We start from the raw sequence: 16,724 nt of genomic DNA, 5'->3' as shown, positions 1-16,724 counted from the left end.
ACAGAGGAAGATTTATATAAACTAGTGCAGAAATGAGCAGAATCAAACGAATAACATACATAAGTCAGTTCTGTTGAATTGGTCCATCAGGGGTATCCCAAGAAGTGTGCACACACCCAGAGTTCTCCAAGAAACTTTCAGGGACAAGGTGACTAAGCATTCAGTTATGGGATCCTTCTAGCCACCTGGTGACCCCGTGCTGAAGAACAAGGGTGTTTGAAATGATAAAGCAATCTTAATGTCTTGAGGAAGAGTTGACTCAGTGGATATAAGAAAGGAAGCAACCATCATCTTAGCCTCCAAATGACATCAGGACTGTACTTTCCAAGAAGAGAAGACAGGAGGGGATGGTGCTCGTGCACCTTTGAGCATGTGGCATCTAAGACACATGTCCTGTCTAGACAAACCTGAGTCTGGGTTTGAGCTATCACTTTTGTGTTTGCTCTTTCTTGATCTTAAGTCAATGAATAATCCAATATGGGCATATCCAGGCTTTTAGACAACTTTATGAGTTCTAGAGGTTTTGAGCTGAATGTTGTCAGGGCAGAAATTCCTGACAAGTACTCCACCACTCTTGGAAAGACTGACGAGAGGACTGACTTAACCCTGGTTATTTTCCCAGATGTGTATTCAGGAGTCATTTGAATCAACGTAGAGCCAAGATGAAATGAGGTAATGTGCCTAATAAAAAGTCCTACGAATTGCTTTATAGTCTGATGAGTTTTAAGTATCAGCTTCCCAGAAGACTGTAACAATAGTTATAAGTTAAGTTCTTGTATCCCATTTTAAGTTGTTACTTTTTTTCCTATCAATTGCACACTTATCAGTGTTCCATGCTAAGGCTTCTTTTCAAGTTCAGGAATAAATTACTTGTCCTGTGCCTGACTAATATTGTACATTTGTCCCCATGGTTCTGGTATAGGATTCTGACAGGTTAAAGAGTATAAGACAATGGAGCCTAACCCCTCTAAGTAGAAAGGAGTTTCCTCAGGACTAAACCCAGTCCAAACCACAGGCCTGGGTACAGAATGACTGGATATAATACCCTAGTTCCTATGGGCCCAACAAGGGTTCCTCAATGTTAGAAATACAATGAACAGAACAATATAAATTAAAAGATCAGTGAAAGGAAATGAAACTCTGAATAATGGAAAACCAGTGAGGGTCTGGAGGTATAATGAGGGCCAGGGGAGTGCTGAAGCCAATTCAAACTGGCTCTCTGGAAGCAATTGTTAAATTTTCAGCTAGAGCATTTTCATCTCAGAAACTGGCAAACCCGAAAAATCAAGGCTTGATTTATTGTTTTGTTGATTGTCTAAATTTAATAAGCAGATTGAGAAAATGTTAGTAACGCAGGTTAAATTCAAAAGGGTGTCCCCTCAAGAGATGGTTGTTAGATATTTACCAGCATATCACTGAATGAAACATTCTTCTCTCCAGGCAAAAAACGTGGGGGAATACCAGCACAGGATACTACATACATTATCTAACAAAGTTCCTGAATCTGATATCTTCGCTTAATTGTTTTGCTTTATCACGAGGGAGAGCTCAGTCTGGAGAGGAGGTAGAAAATTACTGTGATGTGAAGACAGAAGACATCAATAAATTATATTTTAAAACAAATAAACATAAAACAAGGGAGCTTTTCAGCTTTAAATACTAACATACTTTGAAACAGTAAATCCAAAAATAAGAAAGCAGGGGAATGATAGGAGGAAAGGAAAGAAGACGACAAAATACATTGCAAAGTCATTCATTAAGTGTCTTCTGTGTACCAGGCATGGAGGGATTTTGTTGTTCAGTTGTATCTGACTCTTCATGACCCTATTTGGGATTTTCTTGGCAGACAGTGGAGTAGTTTGTCATTTCCTTCTCCAGCTCATTTTACAGATAAAGAAACTGAGGCAAACAAGGTTAAGTGATCTGCCCAGGGTCACATAACTAGTAACCAGATTTGAACTCAGGAAGTGGGATCTTTCTAACCCCAGGTCCAACATTCTATCCTTAACCACCCAGCTGCCCCCATGATCTTCAACAACTGGCAGAGAATCAGGGGAAGCCTCATGTAAGAGGTGTTGCTGATCTAAAGAGGGGAGAGTAAGGAGAGAGCATCCTAGGACCCATCGCCCTTCCTACTGTGACCAACGTCACTTCAAGGGCAGACTTAGCTCTCCAGATGAGAAACTCTTCCAAGGGATCAGAGGAATTGAATGGCCTCGTACTAATTAACCATTTTGGGTTTTATGTATCTTAATTAGAGAGATAAAATAATAGCTAATCATGTAAATGTCTTGTAATATGGGAAACAAATACTTGTTAACAGCCTGAGTCTCTTTTCTTTTTGTTGAAGCCAGTATTCTACCCCAGCTGGGAGCTCCCCTCTGTTAGAGACTGTGGTTGTTGATTCTCCTTCCTTCTCAAAGAGCATCCATGACCTCATGGGCGATGCCTTGACTTGCATGTGAATTGAATCTGATTGAGGCCGGGCTGCACAGAGTCATCAGCCTCACTCTCTCTTCCAAGGTCACTGGAGTCCAGTGGCAAGACAAAAGCCGGGACAACTTCAAGGCAGTGATGTATTGAGAAGAAGGTATCAAATCTGGCTGTACAGGGCATGAGTTCAAATCCTGATTCAATCACATGCTAGCTTGTGATTCTGCCCACATCCTCTCACTTAAAAGCTTTTTGTCTTCAGTTTCTCCATCTGTAAAATGAGCAGGTTGACCCACATAGGTCCTTACAGCTCTAGATCCAAAGATCTCAGAAGATTAAAAGGTATCTTGGTCAGGCTATAAAATCAGATGAGCCTGGGGGTGAAACTAAGGTATGGCAGAAGGGCTGGTTGTCCTGGGCTGTGTTCTGGTGGCAGAGGCTGGAAAATGGGCCAGAGAAATCTCCAGTTCAGATAGGGATCTCTGAAGTAGTGTCCAAGTCAGAGATTCTACAGCCCTCCGGATAGTCACTGAGAAGGACACAAGGGGAATAAGCATTAATTAAGCCCCTACTGTGTGCCAGGCCCCTTCTGGATCACTGCTCTTTCATGGTAGAAGGGTTTGTGGAGCTCAGTGAACCATGCTGTTCAGGGTCACCCAAAACAGACAGGTCATAGTGGAGAGTTCTAACTAAAGGCGATCCACTGGAGAACGAAATGACAAACTACTCTAGTATCTTTGCCAAGAAAATCCCACGGACAGTATTAAAATGATAAAAGACATGACACCCCTCAGATTAGAAGGAGAGCTGTGATCCAAGGGGTCATGAAGAGTCAGACACAACTGGACAGCAACAACATGCCAAGCACTTTATCTCCATTTGAGAGAGATTAAGTGACTTGTCCAAGGTTACACAGGTGGTAAGTGTTTTAGTCTGGATTTGAACTCAGTGCTCTATACAGTGCACCAGCTACCTGAAACTTTATCTAACCAGTAGGAAAGTAGACCAGTCCAACTCTCCCACAGGCCTCTTTTTAGATCACTAGACCCAGTGTTGAGGCAGTGTGAATAGAGAACTAGTCCAAATAAGGAAGAGCTGAGTTCAAGTATCACCTCCAACACATACTGGCTGTGTGATCTTGGAAAAGTCCCTTAAACTCTAGGTATCTCTTTAAGATCATAAAGTTCCAAGGAAGGCACTAACTGGCATTGGTAGACTGATTTGTAAATTTCAAGTCATAGCATCTCTGTACCTCAGTTTCCTCATCTGTAAAAAAAAAGTTGCCTAAAGGACTTCTTGCATTTAAAATACGAATCCTTCTGGGATGGGTAAATGTAAATTATTATCAATCAATCCATCAACCAATCAATAAGTATTTATTAAGAATATACCATATGATAAACACTGTGCTGGTTGGGGGAGGGGTTGAGGAAGACATAAAGACAGAAATGACAAAGTCCTGCCCTCTGAACGCTTGTATTCTATCCGTCACTGTGTGAATAAGTTTCTGGTCCTTCATGAAGAGCAGGTTTGGGTAAGAAGAGACCGAGATTACCTGATACGTTTGGGGACAATGGGGGAAGGGACCTTCTGAGTTCATTAAAACTGCTTTGATGCGGGCAGGGGACTTCAGACCTATGATCGAAGAGTCTGAGCCTTCATTGATGCTGAAGCAATCAGCCTCTATGAAGGGAAAGCAGAAGGCTTCATCTGAAGCAACCAGGGCCATGAGGAACTTGGGGACAGAGAGATTCAGGGTAAATGATACAGTCAGAACAATGCCATCAGAGAGACTGCTAGAATTGACTCACAGCAGCCAGTGGGGGAAGGGTATACCCCATGTCTCAGCCAGAGCAGAGACATCTCCAGGGCTGGGGTCCAATGGTCTTTGGGTCAAAGATGGGGAAGGGTGGCTGCTTTCTAGACCTGTTCCTCATCATTCCCCCTAATTATCCTTGAGAACAAGCCTTGGTAGAATAAACAGGGCCAGAGACATTCTTACTCACACTAGTCTAATTAGTTACTTGTCCCTGATATCATGGGCAGGAGGCACCAAGGACTAGCCATTGAGTTCTCGATTATGGCAATTTCCAGATATTAAAGGTTCCAGAATAGGAGCAAGGTATGGGAGGAGGTGGAGAGGAGAGAACCAAGATGGTTGTGGCTGGTATGTAGAGCAGAGGCAAAGAAAGTCTACCCATCCTTCCACCCACGCCCCACCCCTCAAAAATACAGAGATATATTCCAACCTGTCATAACAAGGGAGAGATGGGAAGAGAGAAGAGTGGGCACAGATATGAGAGCATAGAAATATGAGAGATATGAAAGCACAGAGACTACAAGAAAATGTCTCCTTCCCATTTCTGATGGTTCATTTAGCCATACATCTGCCCCTGAGAAAGCCCAGAACTCTCTCCAAGAATGATCTCCAAGCCGGATCTGGGAACTAATAGATCTCTTCTCAAGTGCAGGTGGCAAGACTTGTATATTATTCATGCCTCTAATGGGGACATAGCTATACTTTGGTTGCAAGCCTGAATGAATAATTTACTTACTAGAACTTCCCTTACTGGCCTTCAGAATCAGCACTAGGCTTCCCAAAAGCTGGAGGGAAGTTTTTAGTGATGGAAAATCAGGAGTTAGTGGGGGCTTTTTGCTAGATCAGAGTCATCCACAAACAAGAAACTAACAGTCCAGAATTATCCAATTCTCTGCTAGTGATCTGGTCGTCTTAGAGACAGTTACCAGACATCATTGTATAATCAAAGAGGCCCTCCATGCTCAAGGTAGTCACTGAGAGCCACAGTAATGTAGATGCCATGGGGATGGGAAATGGCAGGGGGAGAGGGGAGCTGGGTTGCCATGGAGACCCCATCCTTTCCCCTGGCAAAGGAGTCTGGGTTTGGTTGGTTGGAAAGTGGGGCAGAAGGTGCCTGGTTACCCAGGTGACAGACGCCCCTGAAGCCCTTTCTCAGTTGGGGGATGGGGGAGACTTACTTGGCAAGTCTCCATTCCCATTATGGGGGGAATATGTTGTCATGGAGACTCCCTAAAGACCAATTACAGGCAGAGAAGCTGAGCTCCCCTTCTCAGTCCTGTGGTTTCTGTGGGCAAGGAAGCCCATTGCTCAGAAATCTTTCAGATTTCTGTGGCAGGAAGGTGAGGACAGCGTGACTGCCGTTCTCCTTCCTCTTGCTCAGAAGATGGAGTAGAGGGATGGAAGTCCTGCTCGGAAACTTGCTAGATCCCGAAAGAGGGAGGCAGTGTGGGGTAGTGGGAAATTCCAGGACCTTGTTCAAGCCCCTTTTCTGACACCCATTATCTGGCTGGCCTTGAGAAGTCATTTAACTCTTCCAGCCTCAGTTTCACCATATGTAAAATGAAGGGGTCAAAACTAGATGACCCTCCAAAGTCCCCTAAATCCCAGGAAGTCCAGCCAGTTTTGTCTGTGGAGCTTCCTCTCTATTTTGGTCTTTTGTTGTTGTTTATTTTTCCTCAACAGCAACACATCTCCACCTGGGTCTGCTCCTCTTGCCAATTCTTCTAGACAGAGGGTGTTTCTGAGGGTCTCTATGGCGACCATCCATACCCTTGGTCTCCATGGTGACAAACTCTCAAAGTTATTTTTATTTATTTATTGGCATCTTCAAAGGCGTTTTGTCATCAGGTTGTTGCTTTTAAGTGTCTAGCCTAGTCTTGGTTGAGTAGGAGACAGATTGACCATTCTTTTCCAGCTCTCCTGGGAGGCAGAGAGAGCAAAGGAGGTAATATATAGTGACAGTTGAGATGTGGTCCTCAAAGCCACAGTGGAAAGTGCTTTCTCTGCTAAGTTTGTCTTCCTCAGCTCCACCAGTGCCTGGAGCAACCTCTCAACAGGCCAGGTAGGCACAACCCACTACTAGGAAGTTCTCAGGCCTGGAGGCTTGGTCGCACTCAAGGCAGAACTGAAGATGATGATTCCCTAGCCAGGATGGTGGGATTTGAGGGGTATTCATCAGGGTTTCCGCTTACAAGTTATGTGACTTTTGGGCAAGTCCCTCAAGCTATGTAGGCCTCAGTTTCCTTATCAATAAAATGGGGAAGCAAAGGGGGAATTAAATGACTCTACGGTCTTTTCCAGGTCTAAGTCCACAGTCTCTGCAATTCATGATCCTTGTAAAGACAAAAACAAACACAAATAATAAGACATAGCATTTATGCAGCATTTTAAGATTCTCAAAAGACTTTATAAATAGTCTCACTTTATCCTCATAACTACCCTAGGAGGTAGGTTCTATCATTATCTCCATTTTGCAGATAAGGAAATTGAGGCACACAAAAATGAAGTGACTAGCCCAAGGTCACACAGCTAGTAAGGGTTTGAAGCTGGATTTGAACTCAGGTCTATCTCAACTCCAGGGCTAATGTTTTATCCACCGGACCACCTACTTGACTCATATAAATGGAAACAGCATGGTGGTCATTCTCTTTACAGTCTGCCTTCAAATCTGGAGATTGTCTCAAGAGTATTAAGTTACATACTTAAGCCAGAGAAAGACATATTGGCATCCATGCCTAGTCAAGAAATTGACCAGTAATTCTTTGTTTGAAATGATGAATAGCACATTTTGTTTTCACATATGCCCTTCCTCTTCTCTGTTGCAGCACTACCATCTTCCCAGTTACCCAAGTTCAAAACCTGGGTGTCGTCCTTGACTTCTCCCTTACACTCCTCTCCCAGACCCAATCTGTCATTGAGTCTTGTCTTTCTATCTTCCCAGCTCTTGAGTCTGCCCCCTTCTATTCACTCACACAGCCATCACTCCAGTTCAGGTCCCCATCTTAACTATTACAATGGCCACCTGACAGATCTCCATGCCTCAAGTCTCTCTCTACTCCAAATCCCTGTCCACTGAGCTTGTCAAAATGATTTTCCTAAAATGTACATCTGATCAAGTCACCCTTTATTCAGTAAATTCCAGTAGTTCTCTATTACCCCAAGATCACATGCAAAATTATTCAAAGCCCTTCCCAATGTGGCCCCTACCTTTCCAGGGTTCTCATACCTAACTTCCTTCCACATTCTCTATAATCCAGGGACAATGGACTTGTAGCTATTTGTAGAACAGGACACTCCACCTCCTTCCCCACATCTTTGCATTGGCTACCCCTCATGACTGATATGTCCTCCCTCCTCATCCCAATATCCCAGTATCCCAGAATTCCTTCAAGACAAAGCACAAAACCCATCTTCTATATGACATCTTCCTGGTCTCCTCCACTGCTGGTACCTTCCCTTCTACCCTTCTGTCTGGGATGGATGGATGGATGGATGGATGGATGGATGGATGGATGGACGGACAGACTGATCTTGTCAGTTAGATGGTGAAGTGGATAGAGTGCCAGATCTGGAGACAGGAAAACTTATCTTTCTGAGTTCAAATCTCTCCTTAGACTTAAGTAACTGTGTGACCCTGAGCAAGTCACTTATCCCTGTTGCTTCAGTTTCATCTGTAAAAAGGGGAAACTCTCTTAACCAAAACAGATTGGCACTTTCTCTGTACCTTGATAGTCTGGGAGAATAAAAATGATTGTTATTGTCATTATTACATTATTTTGTGATTACATATTTATTATTAATAACAAAAAATAATTGGCATGACAATAACAACATTTCTATAACACCTACTATGTGCCAGGCACAGTGCTAAACATTTTACAAATATTTTCTTTTTCGATTCTCACCACAACCCCAGAAAGGAAATGCTATTATTACCCCCATTTTACAATTGAGAAAACTGAGGCAGAGTTAAGTGACTTGCCCAGAGTCACACACAACTAGTAAGTGTCTGAGTCTGAATTTGAACTCAAGTCTTCTTGTCACCAGACCCAGCACTGTGGCACCACCTAGCTGCCCCCTAACAATTGATTGCGACACCAAGATGTTAAATGATTTGCCCAGGGTCACATAGACAGTATGTGTCAGAGTTGGGACCTGAATTCCCATCTTCTTAGCTCTGGAGCATTCTGTCAGGCTATATTGGGGGATGGAGGAGGCATCAAGAAGTGAATCAGGAGAATCTGGAAAGGAGGTGGCCCTTGAACTGAGCCTTAAAATGACAGGGTTTCCCAAAAGAGGAGATGAGGAGGGAGACTGTCCCAAACATCAGGGAACAGCCCATTCAAAGGTCTGGTGGTGGGAGATAGAATAACTTGTACAGAGAAGAGCACCCCTGGTCAGAGTGAGAGAATAATCAAGTCTGGTAAGATAGGCTGCAGACATTCGACCAAGGGCATTAAAGCCACCCCAAGCAGTTTGAGAAAATAGGGAGCCCCTGAAACTTCATGAGCAGGAGTGGTGTGATTAGTCCTGCACTCTAAGAATAGGGTGGAGGGTGCATTAAGAAGAGGAGATGCTAGCTGCCTTTATGTTTGTTATAGCTAAATATCCTAGGTGCCAACAGATTCTCTTTGGTACTCCCACATCAATACCCTGTTATTCAAAGCTGGAAAACTACTTAATTCTGCACATGTCTGTTTGGCTTCTCCCAAGAGTCTTCTATGGTTGGATGCAAGGGGAGTATGGTAACAAAAAAGCCTGTAGTAACTGGAATCTCCTCCCTCTCATGATGCTCTCCTAGAGATAGGGAGTGGAGGGGAATCAGTCCACTCCCATCCTAATTCATTTGGGTTCTAATGGTGCAGTGTCCTCCTGGTTGGCCAAGCCTGTGGATACCCTGAAAGAGAGAATTTGGGGGGTACTCTTTGACCTATAAGGAGTCACAGCATGTGTAGCCTTCCAAGCTTGTGATTATTAGACCTCTGACTTGTGGCGAGTCTCGGAGTGATATCTGTCTCTCTCTGAAAAACCCCCAAAGCACCGAATCAGTCAGACTGAACACAGTGATATCTTGGAAAGACATTTTGGAGCTGGGAGATTTGGATTTAAATTCTATCTCAGCTATGTGCTGCCTGGGCGACCTTAGACAAATCATTTTTCTCTCTCTCGGCCTAAAAAATGGCTTGTTTTGCAAAATGAGGGGGTTGTGTTATATTCTAGGTTCTTTCTAGTTCTAAATCCTGTCATTCTATATTTCTTTGATCCTATCATGTTCAGTCATTTCAGGCATGTCTGACTCTTTGTGACCCCATTTGGGGTTTTCTTGGCAGAGGTAATGCAGTGATTTATCATTTCCTCCTCCAGCTAATTTTACAGTTAAGGAAACTGAGGCAAACAAGGTTAAGTGCCTTGTCCAGGGTCACATGGCTAGTGTCTAAAGGCCAGATTTGAACTCAGGAAAGATCAATCTTATTTATTCAAGGCCCAATGCTCTGTGTGCTATGGTGCCATCTAACTGCCCCTCGATCCTATTGAGTGAAGAGGGCAGAGACCTGAGTCCCTAAAATGGTTACTAACTCAGGTTGGCCTGAGTAAGTCACTTTCCTCTTCTTATCTCATTTCTCTACCTCCATAAAATGAAGCAGTTGGACTAGATGACCCTGAGTGCTGGGTCTGGAGTCAGAAAGAGTTGAATTCAAATCCAGTCCCAGACACTTTCTAGTCGTGTGACCCTGGGCAAGTCAGTTAAGTTCTTCTTGCCTCAGTTTCCTCGTCTGTAAAATGGAGGATAATAATAGCAACTACCTCTCAGGGTAGTTGTGAGGACCTTGTAAAGTGCTATTATTACTGTTAATTAGGAAAGGGGAAGGTCATGATTGCCCACTCAATAGGCATTTATTTAGAAATCATTTACTATTTCAGAGTACAGGGCTCTGGGCAGAGGGAGAAGCAAGGTTGGGGTAACACTGAGGCCCTGAGCTTATTCCTCTCCCAGTTTCTAGGCTGGGCCCTAAAGCTCTCATCATTCTAAACAGAAATCCCAAAGACAAGTAAGGGAAGCGTGTGCTAGAATGATGACCAAGTGGTAGAGCCTAGAGTCTGTGCATTTGTGGTAGGAAATCAGGGGGTCTCGTTAAGTGATTTTGTAACCAGAAGACTTGGGTCTGAATCTCAGTCCTTCCACTTACACCCTGTGTAACCACAGACAAGTCACAGAATCTCCTCTGAGCCCTAGTTTCTACAACTGAAAAGTGAGCTAGATGAATGTGATGGCCTCTCTAAGCTCTAAATCCATGACCGATAACCCTTCATGGAGTCTCTACTTTTCTTTGGCTGGGATTTTGCACTCCTGGGTTTCAAGGCTCAGCATTGCCACACATCAGCTGTGTGACTCCGGGTAACTCCATTCTCCTCTCTGGGACTCCCTCAGAGGATTGCCCAACAGGCTTCTCTGTCCTTCAGTGCCTGGGCAGCCTGAAGCCAGGGACAAGAGGCCCTTTTTCCCCCTTCCTGAGGAAGACTTTTTTTTTTAGCCAAATGAATAATTCATTGTAAATGACTTTGAGATGAGTGGCGCCTCCATGTTGCCACCCGATTATATGTACCATAAAAAGCAATGACAGTAATTTATCTCCTTTCTCTCCTGGGGTGGGCCGGAGGAAGGGGGAGGAAATATTCTGTGCCTGGTTCAGGGTTATGAATCATCCTTTTTAGCAGTTAAGCTGCAGGCCCCTGACACTTTTACTGATTTGGTATTAAAAGATTCCAGCCTGGATCTGGGAGCAGCGAGAGGGGATGGCTGTCCTTCCTTCCCTAGGGACCACCTAGGGGCAGGAAATGAAACTCAGTATGAGTAGATGGAAAAGGGGATGGGGGGAGGGAGTGGGCTGGGAGGTGGGTAGATGTTTTGCAGTCCTGGCTCATTAGCTTGCCCTGAAGGTGTCTCTCTTCTGAGCTCCAGGGTTGCCAGCCTGGGGCCAGAGCTGCAGGTGCCCAGCACACATCTGAGCTGTACAGCTGTGGCAACACCAGCAAGGGGGACCAGCTGCTCCCCGTGCCTGATCTGCCTGCCAGTCTCTTTTCTACTTCCCAGCAGCCTGCAGGGGAGCTCACGATCATTGCTGCCTGTCCTGGGCTGTTTGATGCTGTGGAATTCTCAGGATGCTGAAGTCACAGTGTCTGCTCTGTCCCTGTGAAGTACTTTACATGCATGAATGACTCTTTCCTTTTGCAGTTGGAGAAACTGAGGCTTAGAGAAGGGAAGTAACTTGTCAAAAGTAGTAGACATTCACTGGTTGAGCTAAGACCTGCAAAATCCTGTGGGCATCTTATTCAACCTCTCTGTGCCTCAGTTTCCTCATCAGTAAAATGAGGTACCTGGAACAGAAGGCCTCTGGAATCCTTTTCAGCTCAAATCTGTGACCCTAAATTCAAATGAGATAATGTTTATAAAGCATCTAGCACAGTACATGACACATAGTTAAGTAGGCACTTAACAATTGCTTGGTCCCTTCCCTTAAATACGTACTTCCAGTCATATTTCCACAAATTTTCCTTTCAGGAATAAGGCATTTGTCCATTCAACAAACATTTTGTAAGCAACTACTACTACACAGAAAACTGGGCTATATGCAGAAGGAGAGACATAGTTCGGATAACTCCAAGTTCTTGCCCTCATGGATATTACAGTCTAGTTGAAAAGTTCTAGAAGCACCCTTGCAAAGTTCTAGAGACATTCTTACAAGGTTCCAGAAGCACCCTTAAAAAATTCTAGAGGTATTCTTACAAAGTTCTAGAAGCACCCTTACAGAGTTCTAGAGGCATTCTTACAAAGTTCTAGAAGCACCCTTACAAAGTTCTGGGGGTATTCTTACAAAGTTCTAGAAGCACTCTTACAGAGTTCTAGAGGCATTCTTACAAAGTTCTAGATGCACCCTTACAGAGTTCTAGAGGTGCTCTTACAAAGTTCCACAAGTACTCTTGCAAAGTTCTAGAGGCAATCTTACAAAGTTCTGGAAGCACCCTTACAGAGTTCTAGAGGCAGTCTTACAAAGTTCTAGAAGCACCCTTACAGAGGCATTCTTATGATCCCTGTAATTGGCATACCTACAAGTGCATCATTTTTTTTTAATATGAAGGATCCTGATAGAGATGGAGATCCCTGTTCAGGCACATTTTGGACCAGGTAGGCTCTGAGGTCCCTTCTAACTCAGAGATTGTGTGATTCTGAGGTTCAGGAAAGGCGAATGTCAGAAGTGGGATTTCAATCCAGCTTTTCTGTAGTATCTAGAGGAGGGTAACCAGGGGGATGAAGGGTCTTGAGTTCAGAACATAAGAGGATCAGATGAAGGAGAAGAGAAGATGGAGGAAGGATGGAGAAGGTAAGGGGAGTAGGAAAGATAGTTGCCTTCAAGTATTTGAAGAATTGTCCTACATAAGAAGGATAGGACATATTCTGTTTGACCCCATAAGGCAGAAAAAGGAATAACATGGAAAAAATATAGAGAAATAGATTTGGGCTCCATTTAAGGAAGTATTTTTCTAACATTTTTAGCTAACCAGAACCAGAATGGACTACCTCCAGTGGTGAAGGCTTTCTCCTCACTGGAGATTTTCAGTCAGGCTCTGGGTGGCCACAAGTCAGATACATGGGAGAAAGGATCGTTAAGTACTGATCATTGTCCTCTGACCTAGAATTCCCTCCCTCCTCACTTCTGCCTTTTAAAATCTCTTCAGAACTCAGCTCAAATGCCACCTCCTCCATGCAGCCTTCCTGATCTACCTTCCTGGTAGATAACAACAACTATGATGATGATGGCACTTAATATTTCCATAGTGCTTACTGCATGCCAGACACTGTGCTAAGTGCTTTACAAGTATTATCTTATTTGAACCTCACAACAACCCTGGGAAGTAGGTGATGTTATTATTCTGATTTTACAGAGGAGGAAACTGAGGCAACCAGAAGTTAAGTGACTTGTCCAGGATCACACAGCTACTAAGTGTCTGAAGCTGGATTTGAATTCAGGTCTTCTTGACTCCAGACCTGAGGTTCTACCCACTGAGCCACCCAGCCACCACCTTGCTAGTTCCCACTCACCCTGGATTACTTTAGCTATTTTGTACGTAGTTTATATTTATTTATATGAATATGTGATGTTCTAAACGATAAAAAGCAAGCTCTTCCAGGTCAGTAATTTTTGCTTTCCTCCCTGCTTCCCAGCACCTAGGACAGCACCTGACACTATAAGTATGAAGGAATGAAAAGATGGATGGATGGATGGATGGATGGATGGATGGATGGATGGATGGATGAACAGACAGATGAATGATAGAAAGATGAGTGGGGGTGGATAGATGGACAGATAAATAGATGAACAGATGGATGGACAGATGGGTAGGTGAGTGGATGGAGAGATGGATTCATGGACAGATAGATGTATGAATAGATGAATAGGCCTCTGAGGTTTCTTCCCAACTCTGAGAGTCTGCAATTCTGACTCCAGGCAGCTAGGTGGCACAGTGAATAGAGCACTGGGCTTGGAATCAAGAAGGCTTATTTTCATGAGTTCAAATCTGGATGCAAACACTCACTGTGTGACTCTGAGCAAGTCACTTAACCCTGTTTACCTCAGTTCCTCATCTGTCAAAAAAAATACCTGGAGAAGGAAATGGCAAACTACTAAGAAAACCCTAGATGGGGTCACAAAGAGTTAGACATGACTGAAACAATTCAACAATAAATTGACTTCAGACCCAATATTCTCTCTTCTGCACTAAGCAGCCTCTGGAGAAAACAGGAATTGCTTTTGAGAATGAACTCTGATGCCTGAATATTCTTCTTTTAAGACTGCACTTAATGCAGCCACATTTGCCTGTGACCATCTGCATGCCTTCCTTTTGCTGATCCCTGAAAGGCCTTTTTGAAAAAATGGCAGAAATTTGTAATAATGCCCATTTTCAAGGGAAGAGGATTCCTGCCTTCCTCAGATCCTATGGAATAAGAAAGACCACTTGTATCAATCATCTCATCTCCCTTCCAGAGAAAGTTCAGATGTCTGATTCTGGTGATAAGCCTGCACCTCAGATTGCTGTGCCAGGCCTTCGCATGTTTCTGGTCATCTCTACACCATATAGTTCTAGGCTCCCTCTTCCCTTTCCAGGATCCCTTTATGTGTTGTCTTCCCCATTAGAATATAAGCTCCTTACAGAACCAGGAGAATAATTTATATGCTAACAACCGCATTGTAAAGATTACCAACTGTGAAATCCTTAGGATCTGTGACCAAACCGATGATCCACCACTGTTCCAGAAGACTCGTGATGAACATGTTGTTACCTACCTCCAGGGGAGAATGCATCAACTCAGAAGGCAGAGTGAAGTATATGTTCTTCTCTTCTCTTTCTTTCATTTTCTTTTTTCTTTTTTCCTTTCTTTCTTGGATATAGCCAATGCAGGAATTCATTTTTCATGACTATACATATTTGTAAAAAGTTTGTTTTTCTTGCTTTATCAATGGGTGGGGGAGAGAGAAGGGAAGATAATTTGGACCTAAAAATAAAATAAAATTGAATTTTAAAAAAGAATGTAAGCTCCTTTAGGGCAGGAGTTGTCTTTCTTTGTGTAATTGCAACCTCAGCACTGCACACACTGCCTGACACATGGCAAGTGATCTATAAATGCTTTATCCATCTATCCAATCTTTAAAAAGAACAAAATCATGGAAAGTTCAAATTACTGAGCAATTGTGCTCATTTTACACTCCAGGAAGGGCGTGCTTAAGATTCTGCAAGCTGGACTTTAGCAATTTGTGAACCAAGAATTACCAGAACATGCTGTCTTTCAAAGAGGCACAGGAACTAGAGACCAAATCGCCAACATTCACTGGCTGGTGGAGGAAGCAAGGGAGTTCCAGGAAAAAACATCTACTTCTGCTTCGTGAACTACACTAAAGCCTTTGGCTGTGTGGATCACAGCAAAATGTGGCAAGTCTTCAAAGGGATGGGAGTGCTAGAAAATCTTACTTGTACCCATACTCCTGAATGCAGTCTAAGAAGCAACATGAAACATGAAACGACAGATTGGTTTAAGATTGGAAAAAGAGTACAACAAGACTGTATATTGTCACCTTATTTATTTAATTTATATACAGAGTACACCATGTGAAATTCCAGGCTGGATGAATCAAAAGCTAGAATTAAGGTTGATGGCAGAAATATCAATAATCTCAGATATGTAGACAATATCACTCTAATGGCAGAAAGTGAAGAGGAATTAAGAACCTCTTGATGAGGATAAAAGAGGAAAGTGTAAAAATTGGCTTGAAGTTTAATATCAGAAAAACTATGATCTTGGGAAATGGTCCCACCACTTCCTGACAAATAGAGGGAAAAGAAATGGAAGCAGTGTCAGATTTTATATTCTTAGGCTCAAATATCACTGCAGATGGTGACAGCTGCCATGAAATTAAAAGATGCTTGCTCCTTAGAAGGAAAGCTATGGCAAATCTGGACAGCATACTAAAAAGCAGAGACATCCGCTTGCTGACAAAGGTCCATATAGTCAAAGCTATGGTTTTTCCAATTCTAATATATGGTTGTGAGAGTTGAAATATAAAGAAAGCTGAATACCACAGAAGTGATGCTTTCAAATTGTGGTGCTGGAAAAGAATTTTGAGAATCTTTTTGACAGCAAGGAGATCAAATCAGTCAATACTTAAAGAAATTAATTCAGGCTATTCACTAGAAGGTCAAATACTGAAGCTAAAGCTTAAATGTTTTGGCCATATAATGAGAAGACAGGACTCATTGGAAAAGACCCTGATATTTTGAAAGATTGAAGGCAAAGAGAAAAAGAGATACCAGAAGATGATACAGATGGTATCATGAAAATAATGAACATGAACTTGGACAGACTTTGAGAGAGATATTGCAGGTTAGAAGAGCCTAGCTTGCTATGGTTCAGGGGGACATGAAGAGTCAGATATGACTGAACCACTGAACAACAACAAATCCATCCATCCATCCATTCATCTATCCACCCATCTATCTATCTATCTATCTATCTATCTATCTATCTATCTATCTATCTATCTATCTATCTATCTATGACAGATGGGAACCCATTTATAGTTTTAGACTATACCTATGGCATCTACCTACCCATCCATCTATCCATCTATCTGTCCTTGTATCTAATCCATCTACCTATCCATCTGTTCATTCATCTATCAACCCATTCATCCATTCATCCATCCATACATCTATTGATGCCAGATAGGAACTCATTTATGGTTTTAGCCTATACCTATCTATGCCATCCATCTATCCACCCATTGATCTATCTATCCATCCATCTATTTATCTATACATCCATTCATCTATCTATCATCTACCTACCTATCTGTCTGTCTATACTAGATGGGAATCCATCCATATCTTAGTAGCCTGAGACTCAATGATGTTAAGTGAC

Source organism: Notamacropus eugenii, chromosome 5 (assembly GCF_028372415.1).
Source record: "Notamacropus eugenii isolate mMacEug1 chromosome 5, mMacEug1.pri_v2, whole genome shotgun sequence".
NCBI lineage: Eukaryota > Metazoa > Chordata > Mammalia > Diprotodontia > Macropodidae > Notamacropus > Notamacropus eugenii.
Note: the sequence above shows the minus strand (reverse complement) of the source record.